This window comes from Mobula hypostoma, chromosome 17 (assembly GCF_963921235.1).
Source record: "Mobula hypostoma chromosome 17, sMobHyp1.1, whole genome shotgun sequence".
In the NCBI taxonomy this organism is placed as follows: domain Eukaryota; kingdom Metazoa; phylum Chordata; class Chondrichthyes; order Myliobatiformes; family Myliobatidae; genus Mobula; species Mobula hypostoma.
Window position 1 is genome coordinate 42105876 of NC_086113.1, and position 24022 is coordinate 42129897.

Consider the following 24022-nt stretch of genomic DNA (forward strand, 5'->3'; position numbering starts at 1 on the left):
CTAAAATACTATAACTGATTAGTTAACATGACAAAGTGCTTTATTGATCAAAAATATTGATCAACCTTTGTTTATTCCCAAAAGAATCAAAGCTTGCTCAGTTATGAAGTTGACTGCAGCCGGTTATACTTGGACATATGGTATAAATCTTAAAGGGGTATACAGCCAATATTAGATATATATATAGAATTGACTTTAATTCTGACATCCTTCACATAAATAAGGAGTAAAAATCTTTACGTTACGTCTCTGTCTGAATGCGCAATATGCAGATTATAGTAACTTGTAATAAATAGTATATACAGTAAGATTTACAACAGAACAGTCAATATAGTTTAGAAATGCAATTGTGTCAGCATGAGTTAATCAGTCTGATGGCCTGGTGGAAGAAGCTGTCCTGGAGCCTGCTAGTCCTGGCTTTAATGCTGTGGTACCATTTCCCAGATAGTAGCATCTGGAACAGTTTATAGTTGGGGTGACTCAGGTCCCCAAAAATCCTTTGGGCACTTTTTATGCACCTGTCACTGTTAATGTCCTGAATAGTGGGAAGTTCACATCCACAAACGTGCTGGACTGTCCACACCACTCTCAGAGTCCTGCGATTGAGGGAAGTACAGTTCCCATACCAGGCAGTGATGCAGCCAGTCAGGATGCTCTCAGTTGTGCCCTTGTAGAAATTTCTTAGGATCTGGGAACTGATGCCAAACTTCTTAAACTTTCATAAATGATACCATTGTACCTACTATTATAAATATATTTATCACATTATCCTTTTTTTAATAATATAAAACCAAACAGGGTAAAAAAAATACAAACCCAACATATCAATAGACTCTGTGTGTCAATCCGTAGAAGATTACAAATGCATTGTTACTCACATGAACTTGACTAGACCTGTAGTTTTCATCCAGAGTTGCATCATGTTTGGAGAATGGTGAGGAATAGGTGCTTCAGGGACATGATGAATTTGTCCAATTTGTCAATTATTTCCGCAAGTTCATGTTACATATCCTTTGCTTCACAGTGCGTATGTTGCCTATCCATACTCCTCTAGTTGTAATAAGTTGCAATTAAATGAGTTAACACGATGTAAAACTGCAGTTTGCTCTGATTTATCTGGATGATATTCAACCAGCAAAGAAGCTTGAGTGGTGACTCAATATTTTTTGCCCTCCCCAAAAGTGAAATGAGTCAATTCTAGGTGGCACATCTGATCTCTCCTATAGTGATCTGGTTAAAGCCATACACAAGACAACCTTCCTATCTTGCTGGTTATGGGCGGATCAGTACTAGCCCAATCCATTTACATCCTATCCATAAAGTAGTGACTATTATAATCTTGTGTTTTCTGCTCAACGAAAGCTTATCTTTGAGGGAAAACTCCTGTGTGTTGCTACTCTGTACTGCTGAGCCTACTAACTCGACTATTTGTGCAGATATTCCCGGGACTAGAGGGCCCGAGTTACAGGGAGAGTTCAAGCCAGGCTATGTCTTTATTCCTTGGAATGTAGGAGAGTGAGGGATGATCTTACGGAAATGTTTAATATCAAGAGAAGCACAGGTAAGTTGGATAATAACTGTCTTTACTCCAGGGTAAGAGAGGCCAAAACTAGAGGGGAAATATTTAGGGTGGGAGGGAAAAAATTTAAATGGGACCCAAGGGACAAATTTTTCCACACAGAAGCTGGTGAACATATGGGAGAGGAAGTGGTTGAGGCAGGTGCAATAGTGTCATTTCTGAAGTACTTACATGGTGAGGTGGGTCATTCAGGGTGATATGGGCCAAATACAGTAAATTGGGACTAGCTGGGCGGGAACCATGGTCAGCATGGACTCATTGGGCCGAAGGGCCTGTATGTCTGCTGTATTGCTCTAAGATTCTCTTCCCTACTCCATAAATACTGCTTCTACAGTATAGAGTAGTCCCATTATATGTGCACTTAGTCCTTTTCACTATATATACTGTAGATGTATATAATTCTACCAGTTTGCTAAAAGCAACCCGAGATTGTAGACTGAGAAAACTTGTAGAGCTCATTTTTCAGGACACAAGAATAAACGTACTCTGGCTGGTGCCTGTGGAATTAACTGTCCTCCAAGTACTTTCCTGGAAACAGTGGCAAAACTGTAACAGGCAAAGTAATTTGTGTGTAGGGCAGAGTGGCCACAATCAGTATTGAGAATTCATGTAATCTGACCCTTGGATAATGAATGTGCATCCACAGAAACTGAGAGTTTGATTAGTCAGAACATGGCTCCCAAAGTGTGGAATGATATCTGGCAAGTTTCTAGTGTTGCAAAGCTGTAGTGCAATCAGTGACACCAAACCAATAAGGGAAAATATGTCTATGAAGGTTTTCAGTCATCCAGGTCATTGTGTATCAGGCAGTAGTAAGTCAAGGCAACTGGACTTGCTGTGTTATCTAGAAGACGTTTTGCCACTCATCCCAGAGGCTTCTTCGATTCTAATCCATGGTGGGTAGTTTTCCAGATTATAAACTCTGTGAGTTGTTTAAAGGTATAGCAATCATATGGGAGTCATTAAGAGTTGTAGAGGTAATGAGAGTCTTATCTTTGCATGAATGGAGGTGTGAACTGTTGTGGAGACGCCGGGGAGGAGGTGTTAGGACTGCATTGTAAGTAACTGATAGATGGTGTCATACTCCAACCCCTCTGTTCAGGGATGGGTTTTCCAGTTTGACAAAGATGGCTTCTTTAACCACTCTTCCAAACCACCTGTCCTCCCTGTCCAAAATGTGCACGTTGTTATCATCAAAAGAGTGTCCCTTGTCCTTTAGGTGTAGATATACAACCAAGCCTTGACCTTCTCTGCTGGGCCATCCGTTTGTGAAGTTGTTTTTGTCTCGCTGATATACAGATCAGTGCATTTCTCATTACCCTCATGTGATTGCTATACATTTAAACAACTCACAGAGTTTATCAGCCAGAAAACTATCCACCATGGATCAGAACTGAAGAAGCCTCTCGGATGAGTGGCGAAACATCTTCTAGACAACACAAACAACAGGAATTCTGCAGATGCTGGAAATTCAAGCAACATACATCAAAGTTGCTGGTGAACGCAGCAGGCCAGGCAGCATCTATAGGAAGAGGCGCAGTCGACGTTTCAGGCCGAGACCCTTCGTCAGGACTAACTGAAGGAAGAGTGAGTAAGGGATTTGAAAGCTGGAGTGGGAGGGGGAGATGCAAAATGATAGGAGAAGACAGGAGGGGGAGGGATGGAGCCGAGAGCTGGACAGGTGATAGGCAGAAGGGGATACGAGAGGATCATGGGACAGGAGGTCCTGCAAGAAAGACGGGGGGGGGGTGACCCAGAGGATGGGCAAGAGGTATATTCAGAGGGACAGAGGGAGAAAAAGGAGAGTGAGAGAAAGAATGTGTGCATTAAAAAGAGTAACAGATGGGGTACGAGGGGGAGGTGGGGCCTAGCGGAAGTTAGAGAAGTCAATGTTCATGCCATCAGGTTGGAGGCTACCCATACGGAATATAAGGTGTTGTTCCTCCAACCTGAGTGTGGCTTCATCTTTACAGTAGAGGAGGCCGTGGATAGACATGTCAGAATGGGAATGGGATGTGGAATTAAAATGTGTGGCCACTGGGAGATCCTGCTTTCTCTGGCGGACAGAGCGTAGATGTTCAGCAAAGCGGTCTCCCAGTCTGCGTCGGGTCTCACCAATATATAAAAGGCTTCATTTTTTAAAGAAAGGGGCTTCCCTTCCTCCACTATCAACTCTGCTCTTAAACGCATCTCCCCCATTTCACGTACATCTGCTCTCAGTCCATCCTCCCACCACCCCACTAGGAATAGGGTTCCCCTGGTCCTCACCTACCACCCCACCAGCCTCCGGGTCCAACATATTATTCTCCGTAACTTCCGCCACCTCCAACGGGATCCCACCACTAAGCATATCTTTCCCTCCCCCCCCTCTCTCTGCATTCCGCAGGGATCGCTCCCTACACAACTCCCTTGTCCATTCGTCCCCCCCATCCCTCCCCACTGATCTCCCTCCTGGCACTTATCCGTGTAAGCGGAACAAGTGCTACACATGCCCTTACACTTCCTCCCTTACCACCATTCAGGGCCCCAAACAGTCCTTCCAGGTGAGGCATCACTTCACCTGTGAGTCGACTGGGGTGATATACTGCGTCCGGTGCTCCCGATGTGGCCTTTTATATATTGGTGAGACCCGACGCAGACTGGGAGACCGCTTTGCTGAACATCTACACTCTGTCCGCCAGAGAAAGCAGGATCTCCCAGTGGCCACACATTTTAATTCCACATCCCATTCCCATTCTGACATGTCTATCCACGGCCTCCTCTACTGTAAAGATGAAGCCACACTCAGGTTGGAGGAACAACACCTTATATTCCATATGGGTAGCCTCCAACCTGATGGCATGAACATTGACTTCTCTAACTTCCGCTAGGCCCCACCTCCCCCTCGTACCCCATCTGTTACTCTTTTTAATGCACACATTCTTTCTCTCACTCTCCTTTTTCTCCCTCTGTCCCTCTGAATATACCTCTTGCCCATCCTCTGGGTCACCCCCCCTCGTCTTTCTTCCAGGACCTCCTGTCCCATGATCCTCTCGTATCCCCTTCTGCCTATCACCTGTCCAGCTCTCGGCTCCATCCCTCCCCCTCCTGTCTTCTCCTATCATTTTGCATCTCCCCCTCCCCCTCCAGCTTTCAAATCCCTTACTCACTCTTCCTTCAGTTAGTCCTGACGAAGGGTCTCGGCCTGAAACGTCGACTGCGCCTCTTCCTATAGATGCTGTCTAGACAACACAAGTCCAGTTGCCTTGTTTTACTACTGCCTGAGATACAAAAAGGGAAAAGCTGATAGACTTAGAGGTGAACAAGTTCTGCAGCAGTCGAAACACAGATGGGCCTGGGTACCAGAAGTTATCTAAAAAAGCAGGATTAAAGATTCCATCCATGTTTTCAAATTTTTTCCTTTCATTGCCCTTCAGAAGAACAGAATCTGAGAAAGCAAGAGTCTCCAAAACTGAACCTTAAACCTTCTGTGAACCAGTGATAGAAGCACACTAGAGGATATTGCGAGAATAGAAATGAGTCAAAACTAAACTATGCCGGAACAAAAGTTCAAATGAAATACGAAGAAATTTCACCGCATTAGCAGGACTCAGACGCTTTATGTTGTACTCCACTTCCAAGTTTGACTCAACTAAGGTTATTTCCACACAATTATCTTTAACAATTATAAACAGTAGAACTTTTTCGTACTTTTTCACTGAGCTAGGTTTCTTGTGTGTTGGGAGGTGACTTAAATCTAAAAATATACTGGAAAATGCTTACAAAATTTGAACCCTAACTTATTGTGAATTATTTTGCTAAATGAAGAGAAGCAGTAAATGATAAAAAATCAGACAATGACAGCAAGTAAAAGATCTATTGAACTGTGATCCAATATGGTTGTGAAGCTTTGAAGATTACCGTGTTTGCTGACTCCCCCCCCCCCACCCTAACAAGGAGAAATATACTGCACTGGGAGGGGTTAAAAAAAGTAAGAGAATTAGAATTACACGTGGTTAGAATCTGGAATATTTTGCCTACCAATGTGGTGAAGGTAGGTTCCACTGCGGCCTGCAGGTGAATATATACTGAGGAAAAGTTGTACAGCTTCCGAGAAGGTGCCAGTCAGTTGCTGTAGGGGAGAACTGGTATGGACACAATGGGATGAATGGCCTCTCTACACTGTATGCATTCTATGAGTAAAAGAGGGAGGGGAATCTCTCTCAGGTGATTAAAGTCTGAGGAGATATTGTAGCTTGAGGAAAATTGATCTTTGATTGCTTTGAATGAAGCATAGTGGCTGCAACTGACAAAGAGTAATGCATCTCTTTGCTTTTAGTGTTCTAGCTCTAATATAGATCCTTACACAGACTCGAGAGTTTAAGTAAAAGCTGTTAAATGGAAGATTGAAGCAGATAATTGAATGATCCTGCCGTAAATGTCCAAATATTTGATGGAGTTGAATGTGTGCAGGATAGGTGGGGAAACAGTTGGAAATATCAGAACTGTCTACATTCCAGCTTTGGTGCACAAAGGATTTAAAATGGTATATTTCCAATAAGGATTCATTAGTGATTTATTTTTCATGTTTACCTAAGAATACTAATTTTTTTTGTAGATTTTATGGTACACTATTGAGAGGGAAGATTAAAGATGGTATCAATTAGGTCATTCTGTTACATAACCTGTTTCTCATCAGTTTATGGAAAGTAAGATATTTTACATAAATTAATCAAGAGGGAGAGGTTTATGAAGGGTATGCTTGCTGGAATAAATTAAGATGTTGAGAAGTGTTTTCGACAGGAAGAAAACGTCCAATGTTATTGCATCATAGACAGATTTCCCTAAAGAGATAGATAGTGGAGAATGAAGGGGTTGTTGTGCTTGCCAAGGAGTAATAGGATAAAGGAGACAAATGAGAGAATGGAGGAGAAGGGAGGGAGCATGGGAAGAGAGAAGGAGATTTAAAGAGGTATGTTGAAGGGAGGTGAGGGTCGTGGAAAACAAAAATAGAGAGAAGCTGACCGCAGAGGAAAGATCAGGGGAAGAGAAGCAAGAAACTTAAATGACACATGGTGCAGTAAAAGGTACATTGTTGTATCCTTTCCCTCGACATCAGCACTCAATACTGTCATTCCCGTTGTTGCTCAGATTGTAAAGCAGGAGTAGTTAAAGAGGCTGAGGGCTACTTCTGCTCCCAATTCATACACTTGTATGATATTAAGTAATTGAGGTGTAAAAGGGTCGCTGGTTGAATCCCTATCTGCGCCAATTTAATTGACAACAGATGCAACAAATGGCTGCGATATCTACCCTGGGATTTTCTGGTGATGGATAAAAAGACCAGTTGGGCTCCCAATCCTGGACACAATCCAGGAAGTCTCACTGGATGTTTGTAGATGCCATTTCAAAGCAAGATAGGTTTGGGCTTGCTCTGTTGCTTCCCTGCCATCTGACACTGCAATGCAGCTGACTGACAGCAAACTCACCTGAGATATACGAACCTATAGAAGGGAGAGGAAATGAGAAAGGAAGTTTTAAAAATACTATTTTACCCAAGGCTGTGGATTTTTAATTCCTCATTGGCAAAGAATTCTTCAGGAACACAGTCTTACTGACAGTCTTATTGTATCTGCCTACTTCGACTCCATTTTGTCACCCGTAGTTCAGTCCCTCCCCACCTACATCCGGGATACATCCCATGCCCTCCACCTCTTCAATAACTTCCAGTTCCGCGGTCCTAACCGCTTCATTTTCACTATGGATGTCTAATCCTTATACACCTCCATTCCCCATCAAGAAGGCCTCAAAGCCCTCCGCTACTTCCTGGATAATAGACCTCACCAGTTACCCACCACCACTACACTCCTCCGGTTGGCGGAACTTGTACTCACACTTAATAACTTCTCTTTTGGCTCTTCGCACTTTCTTCAGACCAAGGGTGTAGCTATGGGCACTCGCATAGGCTCTAGCTATGCCTGCCTCTTCGTTGATTATGTGGAACAGTCTGTGCTCCAAACCTATTCTGGTACTGCTCCCCAACTTTTCCTTCGGTACATTGACGACTACTTTGGTGCTGCTTCCTGCAACCATGCTGAGCTCGTCAATTTCATCGACTTTACTTCAAACTTCCACCCAGCCCTCAAATTCACTTGGTCTATCTCGGACACTTCTCTCTCCTTTCTCGATCTCTCGGTCTCCATCTCTGGGGACAGACTGTCCACTGACATCTTCTACAAGCTCACTGACTCTCATAACTACCTCGACTATACCTCTTCCCACCCTGCCACATGCAAAAATGCCATTCCCTATTCCCAGTTCCTCCATCTCCACCGCATCTGCTCCGAGGATGAGGTTTTCCGTTCCAGGACATCTCAAATGTCCTCTTTCTTTAAGGATCGTGGTTTCCCTTCTACCGTCAACAATGATGCCCTCACCCGCATCTCCTCCATTTCCCGCACTTCGGCCCTCACCCCATCCTCCCGCCACCACAACAGGGACAAAGTTCCCCTTGTCCTCACCAACCACCCCACCAGCCTCCGGATCCAGCACATTATCCTCCGCAACTTCCACCACCTTCAACAGGACCACTAGGCACATCTTTCCCTCTCCACCCCTCTCCGCTTTCTGCAGGGATCGGTCCCTCTGCGACTTTCTGATCCACACGTCCCTTCCCACGGATCTCCCACCCGGCACTTAGTCCCTACACTTCCTCTCTTGCCACCATTCAGGGCCCCAAACAGTCCTTCCAGGTGAGGCAACGCTTCACTTGTGAGTCTGTTGGGGTCATCTATTGCATCCGGTGCTCCCGGTGCGGCCTCCTCTACATCAGTGAAACCCGACGCAGATTGGGGGACCACTTTGTCAAGCACCTCCGCTCCGTCCGCCACAACAGACAGGATCTCCCGATTGCCACCCACTTCAACTCTGCTTCCCATTCCCATTCGGATATGTCCATTCATGGCCTGCTCTACTGCCATGATGAGGCTAAACTCAGGTTGGAGGAGCAACACCTCATATACCGTCTAGGTAGTCTCCAGCTCCTTGGTATAAACATAGAATTCTCCAACTTCCGGTAATTCCCTCCCCCTCCCTTCCCCTATCCCTATTTCCCTCTGCCTCCTCCCCGAGCTGCCTATCACCTCCCTCATGGTTCTGCCTCCTTCTACTACCCATTGTGTTTTCCTCTATTCCTTCTTCACTTTTCCTGCCTATCACCTCCCTGCTTCCCCTCCCCCGCCCCTTTATTTTTCCCCTTACTGGTTTTTCACCTGGAAACTACCAGCCTTCTCCTTCCCACCCTCCCCCCACCTTCTTTATAGGGCCTCTGCCCCTTCCCTCTTCAGTCCTGACGAAGGGTTCCGGCCCAAAACGTTGACTGATCGTTTCCACGGATGCTGCCCAACCTGCTGAGTTCCTCCAGTGTGTTGTGAGTGTTGCTTTGGCCCCCGCATCTGCAGAGTATTTTGTGTTTACAGTCTTATTGATAACTATTTATGGGATGGGATGATCAGAAAAGGCCCTACCTAAGAATCAGGTAGGTTTGGCAATTGATGGGGGAAGATATGGTGGGCAATTGGGTGTGGTCCTAGGAGATCATAAACCTCTTTGGTAACATCAGAGGGAATATGGAGAATCAGAGAAAATCAAAGATTACATATAGATTATGATGAAACTGGGGTTTGATGTAATGGTGGGGTCAGCCTGAGAGTTTCAGTGACTGTTATTGGTATCATGGAGAAGACGTTCATTTATTCTTCTTCTTTTCCCAAGCCTCTGGAAACTGTTGTAAAAATCAGCTCTAATCCAGTGAGGTTTGCAGTGAGAAGTGCCAAGATGCTGAGTGATGCTTGTCAAAGATCTGTATTGTGATTGACCCTACTGTAGACATATTGGTTAGGATTGTGGGTTGCATGCTATCATGAGGCAAATGAAAGGGGGATAAGAATTTCTGCTGCTAGCCAAAAATCAGGTAGGGTTCTTAAGAATAGGATAGGCAGGAAAAAGCTTAAGAATAGACTTAGTAGAGCCGGAAGAGGACATGAGAAGGCGGCAATACCATAAGACCATAAGACATAGGAGTAGAACTAGGCCATTCAGTCCATCGAGTCTTCTCCAACATTCAATCATGGCTGATATATTAATGATAACTTTATTATAGAACACTTTTGTACAAATGAAGTGGTTCAAAATGCTTTACAATGAAATAAAAGTACAAATATGAAAATAAAAATTAAAAAAAAGATAAATATAAAAGTAAATGACAAGAAGATGTTTGTTAAAAGCAAGTTGAATCAATAGGTTTTGAGCTGGCATTTAAAAGTGTCAATTGAGTCTACATCTCTTATATTCTTACATTCTGAATTCCACAGTTTAGGAGCGTAGTTGAAAGAAGATGACCTGCTAATTATTTTTTGAGGCAGATTGTTTAAATTTAAGAGACCAGTGGATTAAGATATGAGAGCTCAAGCAGGATTATAAAACAAGAACAATTCAGTAACGTATGCAGTCCCAGAACATTAAGAGCTTTAAAAATAAGTAAAAGAACATGAAAATCAATTGCTAATGATACAGGAAGCCAATGCAGAGTAACTAGTACCATCAGGTAAGCCGGAGTAAGGAAAGGGCATTCTACAAGGGGTGATTGATAAGTTTGTGGCCTAAGGTAGAAGGAGATGTGTTATTAACTTCAAACTTTCTGCATAGTCACTCAAAGAGTTGAATTGTATGTGCATGTAACGAGAGCTGTATAACTCATCACCTTCTACCTTAGGCCACGAACTTATCAATCACCTCTGCTGTGGACACTTTCTGGAGGTCCAAGATCCGTATGCTCCACGACCACTGGACTAAGTGTGTAAATGTAGGAGGGGGCTATGTTGAAAAATAAACGTGCTAGGTTTTCTAAAACTGACTCCCTCTACCTTAGGCCGCAAACTTATTAATCACCCCTCAAAGAACGGGTGGATGAATAGAGTGAGGTTGAGAGTGCTCAGGGATAAACTTCAGTTTAAAGGCAGGAAAGATCATGGAGGTTCTTAATGAATATTTTCCTCAGTGTTCAGCAAAGACAGGAACTTTGATGAATGTGAGGTCAGTGTAGAGAAAGCTAATGTGCCAAAGCATGTTGAGGCAAAAAATAGTGTCGGATCTTTTAAAAAGCATTAAGATAGATAAGTTCCCAGGGCCAGACGTATACACCTCAGCTTACTACGGGAAGTGAGAAAGGAGTGCTAGAGCATTCATGATCTTTGTATCCTCCCTGACCACATGAGTGATACCAGAGCACAGGAGAATGAAGAATATTGCTCCATTGTTCAGGAGAAGCAATAGGGATAATCTTGGGAATTACACTCAGTGGCCAATTTATTAGATACAGGAGTTCCTTAATAAAGTGGCCACTGAGTGTCTGTTGATGGTCTTCTGCAGCTGTAGCCCATCCACTTCAAGGTTCAACCTGATGTGCATTCAGAGATGTTCTCCTGCACACCACTGTCGTAATGTGTGATCATCTGAGTTACTTTCACCTCCCTGTTAGCTTGTAACAGTCTGGCCATTCTCATTAACCAATCTCATTAGTGAGGCATTTTCCCTCAGAGAACTACAACTCACAGGTTGTTATTTTTGTTTTTCACACCATTCCCTGTAAACTCTAGAGACTGTTGTGTGTGAAAATCCCAGGAGATTAACAGTTTCTGAGATACTCAAACCACCCCATCTGGCACCAACCAGTCTCTTAGATCACACTTCTTCCCCGTTCTGTTGTTTGGTCTGAAGAACAACTAAACTTCTTGATCATTGAGTTGCTGCCACATGATTGGCTAATTAGATATTTGCATTAACAAGCAGGTGTAAATGTGTATCAAATAAAGTTGCCACAGAGTGTATAGATTAGTGACTCTTATGTCAATGGTGGGCAAATTATTGGAGCGGATTCTTAAGGACAGGATTTATGAGCATTGGGAGAAGCATTATCTTATTAGGGATAGTCAGCGTGGCTTTGTGAGGGCCAGGTTATACCTCTTGAGTCTCACTGTGACATAACTAAATGGAGGTAGAGCAGTAGATGTTGTGTATTTAATATTTCAGTAATATTTGACTAATATTGGAAATATACTGAGTTAGCATTCTAACTATATATGTGTGTGTGTGTGTGTGTGTATGACTAAAGAGCAATATGTTATGTTTTTTGAGGTGATATGTCTGTCTGTAAGCAGAAAATATTTAAAGGTATATAATTTATATATTTTTTGATCATAAATGTGATTTGAATCTTGAATCTTGATAATTTGTTGAAAGTGGTGTCACAGGGCCATTAAGAAAGCTTTTGACAAATTGGCCTTCATAAGACAAAGTACTGAGTACAGGAAATGAGATGTAATGTGAAGTTGTATAAGACATTGGTGAGGCCTAATTCACAGTACTGTGTTCAGTTTTGGTCACCTACCTAGAGGTAAGATGTAGGTAAGGTTGACAGAGTACAGAGAAAATTTACAAGGAAGTTGCCACGACTGGAGGACCTGACTTATAAGGAACGACTGAATAGGTTAGGACTTTAGAATGTCAAAGATTGAGAGGAGATTTGCTAGAGGTATTCAAAATTGTGACAGGTATGGATAGGGTAAATGCAAGCAGGCTTTTTCCACTGAGATTTAGTGGGACCACAACCAGAGGAGATGGTTTAAGAAGAGAGTGGAAAAGTTTTAGTGGAACATGAGGGGAAACTTCTTCACTCAGAGGGTTGTGAGAGTGTGGAATGAGCTGCCAGCACAAGGGGTGCGTGCAAGCTTGATTTAAATGTTTAAGCGAAGTTTGGATTGGTACATGGATAGTAAGGTTATGGAGGTCTGTGGTCCCAGTGCAAGTCAATGGGAATAGGCAGTCTAAACCAGGCGTCCCCAACCATTTTTGCACCGCGGACCGGTTTGATATTGTCAATATTCTTGCGGACCGGCCGACCAGGGAGAGGGAGTGGTGGTGTTAATGATGACCGGAATATAGGTGATAAGTCTACTATAAGTCATTTATCAGTGGCTAATACACTCAATTTTGTTTCTGAAAGGGTTTAGCTAATGAATGTAATATTAAACACACAGCGCATATTTTCCACGCATGAATATAGTGATAAGTTAATTACAAGTCAAAAGGGGGTTCCTTATGTCCAGTCTATTCCACAATTTAGTTTTCGTTGCATTCATTGCAGAAAACTCCGCTTCGCAGCGATATGATGTTGGAAATGGAAGGAACGATTTCAGTGCTTTCGTGGCTATCTCAGGATATTCAGCCTTGACTTTGATCCAGATTGCCGGCAGAGATGTTATGTCAAATGTACTTTTCAGCCCACTGTCATTTGCAAGCTCGAGGAGTTGATCTTCTTCCCGTGCTGACATGGATGATTCACCGGGGACATTCACAAATGGGTCACGGACCCATTCCTTTGCACGGGGCTTGGGTCATTTGCAGTGGGGAAGTAACGCTCAAATTCTGTCGACAGCGAAGATAGGTGTTCGTGCACCAGCTGTGAGCCTCAGTCTCTTTCAAATTCCCAGCTAGTGTTGGGAACATGTCAAATATGCCCCTATCCACTCACTGTCCCCACAGTTCCAGTTTGGCTGTGAAAGCAAACACTTTATCTGCCAACTTGAAGACAGTTGTCATTCTCCCCTGAAGTGACAAATTGAGTTCATTGAGCAGGTTGAAGATGTCACACAGATAAGCAAGTTTTGCTATCCACTCCTCGTCACTCAAGTGTGCTGCCAGTGGTGACTTTTTTCTTGAAAGGAATCTCTATCTGCTCTCTTAACTCAAAAACCCTGGCCAGGGCTCTCCCCCTTGATAGCCACCTGACTTCAGTGTGTAAGAGAAGGCGTTTGTGCTCTGCATCCATTTCCTCGCAAAGCTGCTCAAACAGACGTGAGTTAACGGCTTTTGCTTTGATGTGATTGATAACTTCAACAACGTCACTCAATACGCTTTTAAGATCAGGTGACATTTTTCGGCTAGCCAGCATTTCCCTGTGTGTGACACAGTGTGTAGACTGGCGTTCAGGAGCAATCTCTTTGACTCGGGTAGTGAAACCAGACCCGTTAAGCCGTTCCAACAGCTGTGCTTCGATGTCCTCCGCTATGTCATCGATTCTCCTTGAAACTGGTAGCTGAAAGAGAAACCTGTGCCATCTTGTTAGCTGCAGCTTCTCCCAACAGTTCACAGCACGTCCTTGGCAGCAGGCAAAATCAATTCTTCAGCAACTGTGAAAGGTTTCTAATACGGCTAGCCACTAAGTACGACGCTCTCAGAGCAGCAGCATTTGTGGAGGTGGTGGCTCTCAGTACTTGCTTCTGTCCCGCTTGCTCACGTTTTTTCCGCTCAAAAAGCTCAATGGGTTTGTCTTTAAGTGCAGGGTGCTTGGACTCAAAGTTCTGAAGCAGTTTTGTGGGCTTCATTGCCTCATTAGACAGCTTGTCTCCACATATCACACACAGGGGGCTTGGAGCGTGCAAGTCACCGGTCGCAATAAAGCCACATTTTATGTACGACTCGTCGTATTTTCTGTTGAAGGAAGCTTTCTTTTTTTTTGCAGTCTCGGCCTTAGCTGTCTCTGCGGTATCATCATCGTTAGGCCTTTTAGGTCCCCTACCACCTCTTCCAAAGAAACTCTGAAGCGACGTTTGTTTTTTACTCATCAAGTAGTTGCCGGTTAATGACCGATTAATGGCCTCGCGTGGTAACGACCTCGCGTGCATTCAAGTTCAGCAGTGGGCGTGACAGGGAATGAGGAAAAGTGCAGTTGACTCATATCGTTTCCTCGCGATGGCACGTGCTTTGCGGCCTGGTGGTTGGGGACCGCTGGTCTAAAAGATAGGCCAAAAGGCTGTACTCTTCAATGGTTCTCCAATTCTAAGTGTGAATTCTTTAAACCAAGTATCACTTACTGTGGTCACACCATTAATGCACAAGCTTTCCACAAGTGTGTTGAGAAAACTCAAGCAGTGGTGGATGTCCCAAGGCCAAAGGATACTTTATGCCAGAGTTGTGGTCCTTTTCACAATTTCTCAATTACTATAACAAGTTCCTGTTACTATGCTTCATCCCATGAACTCATTACTGCAGATCAGGAAGAAGTGGCAATGGATAAAATGTGAGATAGTTTTCCAAAAGGTAAAAGAAATGGTGACAATGGTGTACTCACACATTGTGATCCACGTCGTCTAGTGATGCTTGCCTATGATGCCTCCTCGCCTTATGGTATAGGTGCATTCATGTCACATGTTGTAAATGTTGGAAGTGAGCGTCCCATAGCTTTAACATCACATTCCCTTACCGCTGCAAAGAAGAATTGTGCACAGGTTGACGACAGGTCTTGATTGAGTCTGGATTGCAGTGTAAGTTTACCCTGGTTCCCGATCTTCAACCACGAGTGTCCATTTTCAAACCACAGAGGTGTTCCATTAACAGCAGCAACATGAATGCAGAGATAGACAATATTTCTTGGAGGACACAGTTACAAGGTCAAACTCAAGAGGATGACTAATCATGGAAATGCTGGTCGATTGTCCCATTTACCCAAAGGGAAACCAGGAAAACCCCAACAATATTCAGCAGAAATTCTAATTAACCCATTTTTACCAGCACGGGGATGAACTTGCTCTTGATGGTGGGGGGTGGGGTGCGGTGTTGCCTTATGTGGGGACTGAGAATTGTTGCACCATCTAAGCTGAGGGCTATAGTTTTGGAGGAGCTGCATGCCGGTCATTTAGGCATGGTCAAAATGAAAGTGTTGGCCTGAAGCTTTGTCTGCTGGCCTGGGGTAAATCAGCAGATTGAGCAGTTTGCTATGTATTCTTTGGGATGCCAACCCATCCAGAAGATGCCAAGAGCAGTGCCCCTCCATCCCTGGGAATGGCCTGCATTGTCCCAGCAGAGAATTCACGTGGATTTTGCCAGACAATAGGTACATTTAATGTCAGAGAAATGTATACAATTACATCCTGAAATTCTTTTTCTTCACAAACATCCACGAAAACAGAGGAGTGCCTCAAAGAAAAATACTCTCCGTTAACACTGAATCAGAAGCTCGCTGATTTCCTTCTTGCATATTTCAATGCAGCATACTCCACAGCCAACAACTCACCAGCTATGCTCTTCCTGGGCTGTCCCTTGTACTCACGCTTGGTTCTCCTCAAACACTATCTCAGAAGGAGTATGCAGGACAAAACAGCTGAGACAAATTGAGGACTCCTCAAACAAGTGGGTTCAATGTTTCACTCCTGACAGGGGACTACAGAGGTGATCAAGAGTGGGTGGTTGGAAGGATTAAAGACAAAACTGGACCTCTGTACTACATTGTGGAGATTGCATCTGATGTCACATTGATCAGGTGAAGAGAGTTGGGGAGAAAAAAGGTGTCCAGAGCTGTCAGATCCACTGCCTCCAGTCCCAGAATCAACTCCTACAACCACCACAGAAGACTCTACAGAACCTGAGATACTTTCACAGTCACAAGTATCTCCTACCAGGCAGAGTGACTCCCACCCCTCTTTGTCAGGGAAGACATTATCACGCAAGAGTAAGAAATCCTCCACAGCGATTAAATCTTTAGGCCTGAATGGGACAACTTAAAACGTATTATGCTGTAGATGTCTATAAATAGTAGTTGTATTATATAGTATACTGTGTGTGCGTGTGTTGGTAGTGGTTGGTAGTTACAGCTAAGTAGGGAGGAGTGTGGTGTATTTATTATTTCAGTAATATCTGAGTCCTTCAAGAGGACCACAACCTTGCCATAGGGTTTGGAGGCTTGTGTACCTCAATGACCCAGATCTGTTGGCTGGAGTCAAGGCTTAATGCTGTGGCCCTTGGTAGGGTCAGCCATGCCAAACAAGTCAAAGAGTAGAAGATGGGCTGAGAGTGGTCCACCAGTCCTCCAGATTTGGGGGTTCAGCTCAGGGCTAACAACCCTGACTAGTAAAACAAAACTGTTACAGAAACAGCAATGAAGAATCCTTCTACATCTGAGTGCGACGGTATTCCTGAGAACTTGCATTTCTGATAGTTGTGAAAACTGAGCTACTGACACGATGGAGGAAGCCCTGAGCACCGCCAGGGATCGAGGACCTTCATTGCTGCCCTAAGTACCAGCAATAGATAGAAAGAATATCAGAGTAATATTGTAAGTGTATCAATGGGTTAAGCATTTCTCATTGTTGACATAATTCATTACAAGCAATATGTAAAATACAAGAATGGTACACATTATTATGCCACCACATTGTACGTGTGCACCTCACTAAAGTAAAAAGTGAAGGGTACACATTCTCCCACCTCTCATGTTTTCTTTTGATTAGTTGTTGAAGTTATAAAACTTAACAGATGTGTAGTATATGGATTTTAGTAAGGTGTTTCACAAGGCTCCCCAATGCCTGATGACTTTCTGTTTGGCTCATGGGATCTTCTAGAAACCCTGCTCACTGTGTTTCTTATAAATGACTTGGCAGAGGAAGTGAAGTAACAAGTTAGTAAGATGACACAAAAGTTGGAGGTACTGTGGATAGCATAGAAGGTTATCATAGGTTACAACAGGACATAGACAGGATACAGAGTTGGGTAGAGAAGTGATAGATGGAGTTCAATCCAGTAAAATGTAAAGTTATACACTTTGCAACATCAAACTTGAAGGCAGAGTTAATGGCAACTTTCTTAGCAGTGTAGAGAATCAAAGGGATCGTGGGGTCCAAGTCCATATATCCCTGATTGTTATTGTGCAGCTTGGTAGAGTGGTTAAGGAGTAGGATGTGCTGACCTTTATTTGTCAGGGGTTGAGTTCAAGAGCCGTGAGATAACATTGCAGCTCCATAAAACTCTGCTTAGACCACACGTAGAGTATTGTGTTCAGTTCTGGTCACCCCATTATAGGAAAATGTGGATAGGTACAGAGAAGGTTTACCAGTATGTTGCCTGGATTGTGGCAATGCATTAGCATCGCCGTTAGCATATTACTTTACAGCGCCAGCGACCCAGGTTCATCTCCTGCTCCTGTCTGTCAGGAGTTTGTATGTTCTCCCTGTGACTGCATGGGTTTCCTTTGAGTGCTCTGGTTCCCTCCCGCATTCCAGAGATGTATGGGTTATTAGGTTAATTGGTCAGATGAGTGTAATTGGTCTGCCTGTGGTCACTGGACCAGAAGGCCCTGTTAGCATACCGTATCTCCAAATAATAAATAAAATAAATACATAATATTAGGGAACATGTTTTCTGAGGAAAGATTGAGTGAGTTTGGGCTTTTCACTCAAGCAAAGGCAGATGAGAGAACACTTGACAGAGGAGTAGAAGATGATGAGTGGACAGGTAGCACATACTTCTCACAGTAGACATTGGCCAATACCAGAGGACATCCCTATAACGTGAGCGGAGAAAAGTTTAGGGGGGATGTCTGAGATAGGCTTTTTTTTTACAGAGTGGTAGGTACCTGGAACACACTGCTGGGAGTGTTGGTAAAGGCCAATACAAGAGGGATGTTTAAAAGACTCTTAAATAGGCAAATGAGTGTAAGAAAAATGGAGAGTTATATGGTGTGTAGGAGGGAAGGGTACGATTGATCTTGGGGGAGATTTTGTGTATATTAGTTGACACCAACATTGTGAGGCAACGGGCTTGTACTGTGCTGTACTACTCTACGGTTTATGTTGAAAGGTAGGTGTCTGCTTCAACTACCTCCTCTGGCAGTGTGTTCCAGATGCCAACCATTCTTCCTCTTCGTGTATGTAAAACACAACTATGGATCAAATTGACCAGTGCATATTGGATCCTATATGCTGTAACGTTCCGAACTGGACCAGCATGGAGAATTCTGACAAGTGCCTTACAAAAGTCCATACGGACAATGCCCACCTCTCTGATTTCACCATTCTTCAAATTAACACTTAGCAGGTATATATACGCTGTATAGCAAAATACAATCTAATAGGCAAAAGTCTTCTGGTCAGAGTACCAACCTTCAGAGTTTAAAATCCCATTTCTCCTTTTAGTCCTTGAGCTTCAGGCAGACCACATGTATTCTGCAATCAGAAAAGACTTGATTGGAACTGTGTAAAGAATGTGTCTGCTGCAATGCAAATACAGGAGTTACAGCCAATACTCAAACAGGTGGGAGTTCTAACTCTATGTCTTAGTCAATGAAAGCCAGTTTAGTTGAATCCCTTGGAAGTTATGCAGCCCACTGATAAAATTGTCAAATAGAATTAACTGTCTTTATCAGTGGCTAATGTAGATTGTGATAATTTCCTCTATTGCTGTTTTGTCAACATTAAAAAAAACGTTGGATTCCATTTAGTACTGAACTATGTATAATTAAGGGGCTGTCAAGTAAGTATGTTAACTTAATTGTGATTTATTGTTCAGAACTTTTTGAATTACTGCAATAATGTATTTTTACCTAAATCTCCATAAGGTCTACCAATGTGTGTGTCGTAATCCAAAGCTACAACACATTACAGAGCTATTCCCAAGCTGCAATCATTCAATAAGGCCTTTGAAAATAAAAACTCTAATTGTCCAATATTTTTTCAAAAATTAATCTTGTATAATTTGCAATCATTCAATAAGGCCTTTGAAAATAAAAACTCTAATTGTCCAATATTTTTCAAAAATTACTCTTATATAATTTGAAGGTCTTGTGTAAGATATAGTAGAAATACTACACTTATTCTTCGATTCCCAGCTGCATGAAGAGCAAAAAAATTGACATTAAATATGAATGACCCATAGTATATGAAAACGTAGCTTTATGCAGAATAGAGAAGTATATAAGAATGAAATGCAGCAATGAGCAGGCTGTACATCACCTTGAGTAAAAAACACGTTGCTGGAGTGACACAGGCAGCAACTGTGGAGGCAAAGGAATGGTTGATCTTTTTGGTCAAGATCCAGTATCAGGCCTTAAGAGTGTAGGAGATAGATAGCCAGTATAAAGAGGTGGAGGGAGGGATAAGATAGGAACTAGCAGGTGACAGGTGGAACCAGGTGAGGAGGTGTTAATGGGCAGATGAAACCAGAAGGGGAGACGGGGTGGGATATAATACAGACATAGGCTGGGAGGAAATAAGTGATAAGTTCTATTTATCAGATTCCAGAATCTGCAGCCAGTCTCCACCTCCCATCAAGGAATCCTGGTAAAACTGAAGTCAATAGATCAGCAAGTTAAAAAAAAAATGGGGGGGATGGTTTGATTGTTGGAGGACAATCATTCTAGTCCCAGGACGTCACACAGGAGGAATTCATCAGGGCAGTGTCCCAGGCCCAAATATCTTTAGCTCCTTTAGCAATCGTCTTCTTTCAGTCATAAGGTCAGAAGTGGGGATGCTCACCAAAGAGGCCATAATGTTCGGAGCCATGTATAAATTAGCATGTGAAGCAGTCCATGCCTGCATGAAGCAAGATGAAGTAAAATGGTTGGACATAGGATGAGAGTTGCAATTGATTTTTTGTTGCTACATGTACAAAAGTACAGTGAAAAGCTTGCTTTGCATACATTGTCTTGCATAGGTGGCAAGTAGCATTTGCACTTAGAAGTGTCAAGACAACAACCGTTTCCAACAAGATAGAGTCTAACTGTATGTGACCAATTAAGAATCCTTTGGGTACCCTAGTTTACTTCTCTATTCCAAAGGTGGGAGGGTAATTGGCCACTGTAACTTATCCCCATTAATGGTAGAATCCATAAAATCTGGGGATGTTGATGTGGGCAGAATTAAACAGGATTAGTACAGGATTGTTGTAAATGAGCCAGCACAAGAACAGTAGGCAGCCTGTCTCTGTACTGTCTGACTCTCTGACACATCTCTAGACTCTAATCTCCCACAGAGAAGCCTCAGTAAGAGTGATCCTTTCAACCTTGTCGGCTGTGACGGGAAAACGATTCCAAACAAATAGCAGCTGAAAAATTCCCTGACCTAAGTTAGCTATTGCTTCCACTTAAAGCAGCTGTAACAACATGTTGTGTTTTCAGCAGCATCCTAACTCAGTGTGCTGCATTCAATTGAGTAATCCAAAGGCAACAACAAAGCAGACCAACCTTATGACTGTACAACCATCACACATATGATCACAGCATCCTAAGGGCCTGCGTCCACTATAAGGAAGAAGCTGAGGACTCTCAGGCCCTGTTGTACAGGATGGAGATTAAGTGGGATAGGTTAATGATTAACATCTTTGTAAGTCCATGGGCTCCCACAACTAACCTAACTAAATTTCCTCCCAATCTACTTCCATTCCTTTTTCCCCAAATTTCCTGTTGCTTCTACCCTAGTGCTTGTGATCACCTTCAGCTTCGACTAGACAAATATTCATATCATTTTACCTTTTAGCATTCCAAAGAGACAACTGCTATTGCTAATCTGTAGCTCACTCTCCCATTTCCAGCTACACCCACGTCTCTTTTCGCAGTATACAACCTGGGAGCCACAGGAGATACAACTGCAAGAGATGACTTCCCACTGCCAACATCGAAGGCGTCAGGGAGACATAGAAATGGGGCTGTGAAGGGGTGTGATGTTGGTGTGGATCTAGGGTGATAATGCTTCTGGATACAGACTGCCAAACTAAGTAAAATACTTGGCTGTCCAACTCGCTTCCTCGGAATAATTTGGCTGGGTGTCCATGTTCTTCTGTTAATCCAAAAGAAACAGTTAACAGGTGGGATGAGACAAAACCTTCATTGCAGTTTAACGTCATGTACTCTGTCTTTTTAGCGTTTAGGTGAAGTCCAACTTTATTGCACTGAATTTCCACTTTATCAGTAGCTACTGTGCTTCCTCCATCTGGTCAGAGAGCAGGACTATGTCATCTGCAAAATCGAGATCTGTGAGCGTACCTGGTCTGACCCTTTTGGTTCGTCCTGGTTTTATGGTAAAACCAAGCTTGTCTTGATCTTAGGTAGCTTGACGTAGAGCGTAATCAAGGACAATTATAAAGATGTGTCTCCTTGCAGCACACCAGCGAGGAACACTGCTGTTTCTCAGTCTGGTGATACAGCTTTTGCCATGGTTTTGGTATAGCTGGACTCTATTGCCCTCAGTAGATGGTCTGGCACTCCGCGAGCTTTCAGGATCTTCAGCCTTTTACCTCAGTGAATGAAGTCAAAAGCTTTGTGAAAATCGATGAAAGTAAGCACAGCTGGTAGGTTGTTCTTAACTTCCTCGATGATTCTACGGAGAGCAAGTATTTGCATTACTGTTGTGCGCTTCTGCCGAAAACCATTCTGATTGAATCTTAGCTTAGGGTCAATAGCGGTTCGAATCCTGTTCAAGATCATCCGATTGTATAGCTTTGCTAAGATGCAGGTCAAGCTGATACCATGGTAATTATCTGTCTTCGTGAGGGATCCAGACTTGGGGACTGGGATAATGTTGGAGAGTGACCACTGTTCTGGTTTGTCGGCTTTCATCAGTGCCATATTACATATGTCCAGCAAGATGTCGTCCAGGTCGCAGTTCTTCAGGACATCTGGTGGTATCCCATCTGGTCCAGCGCTCCTGCCCTGTTTGAATGCATATTTGGCCTTCTTCAGTTCCTCAATGGTGAATGGGCCGTCATCGATGTCGACTTGCGTTAGTATCGTGGGTATGTCCTCTTCTTCTTCCGTGATCGTTGGCAGGCTTCCCAGCAGGTTCTTAAAGTGGGTAAACCATGTCAGGACACGGTCCTCTGCTGTTTTACCACTTATTTGACCTGATGGGGACTTATTCCATCTGCTGATCTCGTTGACTAGGCGCCATGCTTCTCCATGCTGCATGTCTTCATTAGCATGGTATTTAACTGCGACTAAGGTACTCTCAAGACAGTAGAGAATGATACCATTAAGAAAGTCTTTGACTTCAAGTACCTCGGGTCAAGAATGATGTGTTCGGAGAAGGACATAAAGATACGGAAGGCGCTAGCGTGGAGGGCTATGAACAACATGAAGGAAATCTGGAAGTCGAACCTGACCAGAGGGCTTAAAAAGAGGATCTTCATAGCAATCATAGAGTCCATTCTCATGCACAAATGCGAGATTTGGACACTCACCAAGATGATGTGAAAGTCTCTAGGTGGTTGCTATACACGAATGCTCCGGATGGCTCTTGACGTGAGTTGGCAGCAGCACATGACGAATGTCGAGCTCTATAACGACCTACCGATGCTCTCCCACTAAAATCGAGGCGAGAAGACTACAACTAGTGGGGTACTGTCTACACCACCCCGAGCTACCTGCCAGCCTCGTCATCATATGGGAGCCCAAGCACGGGAGGATGAACCCTGGACGCCCTCCCAAGACTATGGTCAACACACTCGGAGAAGACAGCGGCGCGGCTAATGTAGATGAACTGAACACACTGATGAGGGTGAGGGAGAAGTGGAGATTCCATCATCATGCCCGACGCCGGCCCCCTGGGCCTGAGTCAACGTAGTAGTAGTAATAGTGAGACAAAGGTTGAGAATTTTACTCTATCACCTAAATTTCATACATTTTGATATTAGGATTTAGCTCATTGAGTGTGCTGTGATGAGCATCCTAGATTGCTATTACTTCCATTAAAAGAAATGTTAGACAAACAGGATCTTTCTTCTGCTAACTTTAGACTACAAGACATAGGAGTAAAATTAGATCATTTGGCACTTCAAGTTTGCCTGCAATTCCAGCATGGTGTGAGATGGAGCATCCATTAATGAAACATCAGATCACTTTTTTTTGTGGAAATCTCTATTTTCCTGCTACCAATTCTTCATTTCATAAAGTAAAGTGGCAAACTTCAATGAATCATTGGACAGGTAACAAATGAAAACATTGCATCAGTCGTAAGATCATAAGACAGAGGAGCAGAATTAAGCCATTTGGCCCATCAGGTTCTGCTCTGCCATTTGACTATGGCTGATTTAGTTTCCATTTCAACTCATTTGCTTGCTTTCTCCCCATGCTTTTGACATGCTTACTCATCAAGAACCTATGAACCTCCACTTTAAATATAGCCAATGACAGCCACAGATTCACCAGTCTCTGGCTAAAGAAATCCTTTCTCTTCTCTGTTCTAAAGGGATGCCCTTCTATGCTAAGACTATGCCCTCTATTCTTAGACTCTCCCACAATAGGAAACATCCTCTCTACATTCATTCTATCTCAGTCTTTAAATATCCTTCAACATTTGGTGAGTTTCTTTGAGAATACCTCATTATTCTAAACTCCAGTACAAGCCCAGAGCCATCAAATGTTCCTCATACATTAATCTTTCCATTTCCGGGATCATTCTCATAAATCTCCTCAGGATCCTTTCCAATGCCTCAGATCATTTCTTAGATATCAGGACCAAAACCATCTTGAGTCTCGTCTTTCATTCAAAGATGCTTAAAGAACAGCTGCTAAAGAAACAATAAAAATCTTGACCAAAGCAAAAACTATGTATGTAGATAGTTCAGTAAAACAGAAGGATCCAA

The 24022-nt window shown here is 43.3% G+C and overlaps 1 long non-coding RNA gene across 1 annotated transcript in view; it reads right to left on the reverse strand.

The window, feature by feature from the left end:
* Positions 1-24022, reverse strand: part of LOC134357973 (uncharacterized) — a 70918-nt gene that overhangs the window by 34458 nt on the left and 12438 nt on the right. The window contains exon 2 of the long non-coding RNA XR_010020766.1: positions 18550-18612. This is a non-coding gene — a long non-coding RNA (uncharacterized LOC134357973). The remainder of the gene's footprint in view (positions 1-18549; positions 18613-24022) is intronic.